Source organism: Alnus glutinosa, chromosome 11 (genome assembly GCF_958979055.1).
Source record: "Alnus glutinosa chromosome 11, dhAlnGlut1.1, whole genome shotgun sequence".
NCBI lineage: Eukaryota > Viridiplantae > Streptophyta > Magnoliopsida > Fagales > Betulaceae > Alnus > Alnus glutinosa.
This window is the reverse complement of record NC_084896.1, coordinates 956395-962394: the sequence shown is the minus strand read 5'-3', so window position 1 is coordinate 962394 and position 6000 is coordinate 956395.

Sequence of the window (6000 nt, the reverse complement as noted above, 5' to 3'; positions counted from 1 at the left end):
ATTTCTGAGAACTTTGTTGCCTTGCGGCAGCTCAACACTAGCTATTCTGTCCTGGCCAATACGTTGATTGCTTGTATAGATAGGTCCCCCATCCCCATCAGCACCAAACTCAAGTAACATTTTCCTTATATTTTATCTTGGTTTTCCCTCCCGTTAAAGCTAAAGTGTACGTGTTGCGGTCAAAGGCCTAGACTTCAAGGCATTCACACTTGCTCGGCCGCCATACGCCTAATTTATAGGAGCTCTCTCACGTTAATTTGCTGGGAGATTCGAATGCTGAATCATGACATTAATTGCCCCGTTTAGCAACCCCCTTCCCCTCCCCATTCTCCTTCCCTTCTTTAGTTCTTTTTACTTTTCTTAAAAAACATCAATTTAAAATATTCTTAATTTTTTTCACTTTTTATATCACATCAACATTTTTTTTATTATTATTTAAATAAAAAAAATTCACTACAATACAAAATTTTTCTTTTTTTCATATAAATTATTTCTACTTTATATCACATTAATAACTTTTTACAACCATTCAAAAAAAAAAAAAAATTTCCCTCATACATGAGGGAAGGGGGTTACCAAACAGCCCCCGAATGCCATGATTTAGGATCTATGATCCCTAGACGTGGTGTAGAAATCTAGGTAGGTGTTGTATAGAATTTATCTTGGTTTTCCCTCCCGTTAAAGCTAAAGTGTGTTGCGGTCAAAGGCCTAGACTTCAAGGCATTCACACTTGCTCAGCCGCCATATGCCTATTTTATAGGAGCTCTCTCACATTAATTTGCTGGGAGATTCAAATCCTGAATCATGACATTTGGCCCCGTTTGTCAACCCCCTCCTCTCCCCCTTCCCTTCTTTAGTTCTTTTTATTTTTTTTAAAAACCATCAACTTCAAAATATTCTTAACTTTTTTCACTTTTTATATCACATCAACATTTTTTTATTACTATTTAAATAAAAAAAATTTACTACAATACATTTTTTTTTTTTTTTTTTTTCATATAAATTCTTTCTACTTTATATTACATTAATCACCTTTTACAACCACTAAAAAAAAAAAAAAAAACTTCTCTCGTACCTGAGGGGAGGGGGTCACCAAACAGCCCCCCGGATGCCATGATTCAGCCCAAGACGTGGTATAGAAATCTAGGTAGGTGTTGTATAGAATTTGTTAATTTCCATCATCTGTCTAGAATTTCCTGTCTTGCTATGTCTTTGGGTGATGGGGAGTGGTTTAATTTATCCCGTAGAATCATGGCCTAAAATTAATCTTTTCTCTTTCTGAGGTTGGGGGGTCTCTACATCTACCTACTACATATTTAGAATTAGGCATAAGATATGATATAATTGTCGATCTGAGGCCTTCTATCTTTACTGAGCATTATGAAATAATATTCGTATCTGTGTTTCATAATTGCTTTTGGTTAATGGTTATACATTACTTATCTTGCTCTTGTCTGTTTCTGGGAAATATAACAGAGCCAAGTCCTTTTCTTTTCAAGTTTATCCACTTTTGGAGATTTCCTTCTTGCTCGATCGTATCTATCATTTTCCCTCCATTTTCTTTTAGCCGAAGCTTCCTTCAACCCAAAAATGCCATTGCTGATCAAATCATGATTGATATATGTCCTTGATATAATGGGAAAATAGACAAATCTCTCTTTATCAATAATTTTCAAGTTTATCCACTTTTGAAGATTTCCTAATTCTTGCTTATACGTATCATTTTCCCTCCATTTTCTTTTAGCCGAAGCTTCCTTCAACCCAAAATGAATAAGCAAAGATATACAACATTTGGTTTCTTCTCTTATACTCCATATATATATATCCCTATTTCATATTAATTATAAGAAGAAATCTGTGGTAATATCCTTCTGAACTCCTGAAAATTAACAGTGTTTTGATTCTTCTCAACGTCACATCGTAGAAGAATATGACTTGGGCCGGTTAGCCCATTACAAGGATTGACCAGCCCAGGTCCAATTTAGCCCAATTATAACCTTGCCATTGCGGCTGCAGGAGAACAAATTATATATACAGATAAAGAAAAAGCACCCATTGCTCCTTCCACCCAACATTGGGACATGGGGCCAAGCTTTCACCTAATGAGGTAAAAATAAAAATTTAATTTATTTGGCCCCTATCAAAAACAATTTTTTGGTCATTAGCCCCTGCCCATAAGAACTTCTAATTTCGTTCTTGGGCTCAAGCCAACATGTTTTCTTTAAAAAAAAATTTAAAAAATTAAAATCTTATCCATAATTTATTTATTTGTTTTTTAATTTTAATTTTACCTCTCATACCTTAAAGGCTAGCTCCGCCCATGGTAGCATGATACGTCGGCTGTGAAACTATGTCCCACTCTTTCAAACTTGTCCACTTTGTGATGGCGCTAAGATGACAGCTATAGATTTTTATATTCGTCTAATTGAGACCAAGTCCAGGTGGAGCCACGTGTGGAAAATAGATGAATCAATTGCTTGATTTAGCTGTAACGGCTAGTGGTATCAAAAAGTGCGGCTCCATGTTATATTTAATGGACAAATTTTTATTTTTATTTTTTGGTTCGGTTGAAGAAAAAATTTCTAACCCAATATATTAAATTAACATTAATACTTAGAGCAAGCTTAAAATACATGTAAAAGTCATGTGTAGTTTAAACTTTAAGAACATAAGTCAATTTACTAGACTTCTTTCAATGCAATTAGAAGGAAAACTTTATCTATATTCTCAATTTTCATAATTAATATGTCTTAACAAAATTCAAAACTGGGCATCCAGTTTCTCCTTCTTAAGCTCGATTTGGTGATCCTAAGAGCATCCTCATCGAGCTCGGTAGTTCAAACTTTTCACCAAATTTTACTTAAACTTCTCAAAATCTCTCATGCATCAAACTCTTTATTCTTTCACCAAAATGGATCTTGTCAGATTCTATCACCAAATTTAACGCTCAAAATCTATACGCCATTCTTTTTTTTTTTTATTATTGTTTTATCTCATTCTCGCGCCTTCTTCCCTTCTTCATTGTCATCTCCCTCTGACCTTCCTCCCTTTCTTCACGCCCAAGCCCAAGATTTTGTTTTCCACACCTAGCTCGCACTGGTGGAACCCTCGGCACCCACGGCTTCCTCAGCAACAACGGCGCCGGCGTGTCGTGCATCCAGAGAGAGACCGGCGCCAGAATCCACTGCGAGGCAGCGGCGCTCGGATCCGACCGCCGGATCGTCCTCCTCGTCGGATCTGCGTTGAAAGCCAAGCTAGGCTTCTAGCTCCTCGTCCCCCTGAAATTGGTAGAAAATCCGAGCTCCTCGTCGTCTTCGTCGGAGAAAATCCCTTTTCTCTAGCTCCTCGTCGTCGGATCCGGGTTTCTAGTTCCTTGTCCCTCTGAAATTGGTAGAAAATCTGAGCTCCTCATCCCTCTGAAAGTCGTCCGATCTGGGTTGCCTTCAAATTGGTAGAAAAATAATTTTTTTTTTTGGTGATTGTTGTGCTTTGGGATTTGATTTAAGAGAGTGGATGAAAATTGGTAGAAAATCCTGCAACCTAATTTGAAGTTTTTGATTACGTGGGTAGCCGACTGTGGTGAGAGTGTTTTTGTTTGGAAAATTTGATGTTCATACAGTTAAATTGGTTGGTGTTCAAACTAATAAAAAACAATTTATAATTAAAATAGAGAAATGTTTAGAGAGTTTGATGTAAGAAGTGTTTTAAAAGTGAGAGATAAAATCAAAAAAGTAGATTGTTTAGGTTAAATTTGGAGAAAATTTTGGAGAGTTTGATGAGGATGCTCTAATATTGGCAAACTCACCATCTCAGTCTTAATTTGAGGGAGATGGTATGTAAATATTTTAGGTTAGAATTGAGGTGTCTGATTTGCACGCAATTTAAGCAGCCTTATAGATAGGGGGCTGTGAGACCAACCTGCCCTAAGCAAGTCGGCTTTACACTTTGAATTGCATGGAGTAGATAGGCCCCGTAGCTCTCGATCTCTCTTTGGGGCTCTAACAGAATTACATACTATTCAGACACCTTAATTATTGGAGATCCCAATCCACACTTTTTACTACAGTGTTGTATGTAACTCCATCTAACAGAAAACAAAGATTGCATGTTTTCTAATATTAGTGCATTTTTAAACAAAATTGCTAAAAATATCTCATTTGAGAATTGAGAGTTCATTTTTTTTTTTTTAAATGATGATTTGAAAGTGTAGAAAAATCTATGGCCCTGTTTGACAACCCCCTTCCTCTATTCTTATCTTATTTTCACTTCTCTCAAAAAATATCAACTTCAAAACATGCTTTCTTTCTTTCTTTCTCTTTTTTTTTTTTTTTTTTTTTTTTTTTTTTTTTAACTTTTTATATTACATCAACAATTTTTATTATTTAAATAAAAAAACAACTATAATACTCTCTTTTATTATTATTTAAATGTACTAGGATTATCGATCGACGTGAAGATTATGTTGGTCCCACACCACAGCTGGCTGGTCAGTCCATTTTGAATCTTCATGCATGTCGCTGAGTCGCTCGCCCATTTATGTTCAGTAATAAAAATTCCAACTAATCTCTCACCGGCTGCAATTGCAAACCACGATTCATACACCGGCATGCATGACGCCTTCGCGACAGCGACCCCACGAAAATTTTCATTTTGAACTACCAGGCCATTATGACGTACGGATCAGCACATGCTTCTGCATGCTGTAAAAAGGAAAAAGAAAAAATGAACGGCTCAGATTTTACGTTGATTATTTTTCAAAACAAACGTTGTCGTTTTTGAGATTTATATCTTATTTCTATTCAGCTCAGAGCATTCACAACAACTTCTTTAAAAAGAATTTATTTTTTAAATCTTAAGAAAAATTTCGAAAAAGTTACAAAAACCAAGCTTACTTGGCTTTCTTTGTTTTTTTATTTGATTTCTACTCCCCTCCAACGCGTCTCTTTTTCTCTCTCTCCGGCCGCCCAACCTTCTTCAACGGTGCCATCTCCACAGCCCAGATTTGGTTCACATTTCTCTCTCTCTCTCTCTTGCCGACGCCCAGATCTGGTTATAGCCGTTCTTCACCGGCATTGTATGGAGCTCCACACACACACACATCACTTATCTTAAGCAAACATCCAAAACCCATTGTAGTTCCATCAAACTACTACATATATATACTACTAAATAAACATCAAAGTAAACATTAAGAAAACCATAAATCTCTAACAAAATGTTTGTCTTTCTATCTGCGGTCAACTCTTCTACTCTTCCTATTTGGCGGACTCAAAGCTCTTCTTGCATCGATCTACACTTCAACAACAATTCATTTTCCCTCTATAATGACACAGAAAGGTATATCATATAATTCGTTTTCCCTCTTGAAGTCTCAATTTTTTTATTTTTTATTTTATCTTCATATTTTCCCTCATGTTATTCCATAAATTTTCCAACAGAATCTGCCATAGCTTTCATTCACCTTCAAAGATCTTAATCGTCAAAACCTGACACAACTACCTCTAGTTGAGACATGTAGTAGAAATAGGGAACAGAATTAATTGAAACAAATTAAAGTGACAAAGACTAGCAAGCCTATCCTGTTGTTAGAATATATGAAAAATATATTATATTTTTATTATATTTCATATTTGATTGATATTGTAATCTTCTTTATTTACGAGTTAATTGTGATTAAATATTGAAATTGTAATCAAATTATGGTGATTTGATTACCGTACCTTTTTTTTTTTTTTTTACTCTAAACTCTATAAATATGGACTTTTGTATTGTAGACCAATAAGTTAATGATGACAATGTAGTCTTTAGGGCTAATTCGTAATGGTGGACATGGTAATTCTTTATATTCTTTTCTCTTTCTTATTTTTACCTTTATTATTTTATTTTAGATTTTTATGCCTGCCAAATTTTATTGCCAATGCTGGCCATTATCTTCCCCGTCATAGCTTTCTGTCCGGATCCGATCCCCTTCTTTTTTCACAACATTTATTAATTTCTGAT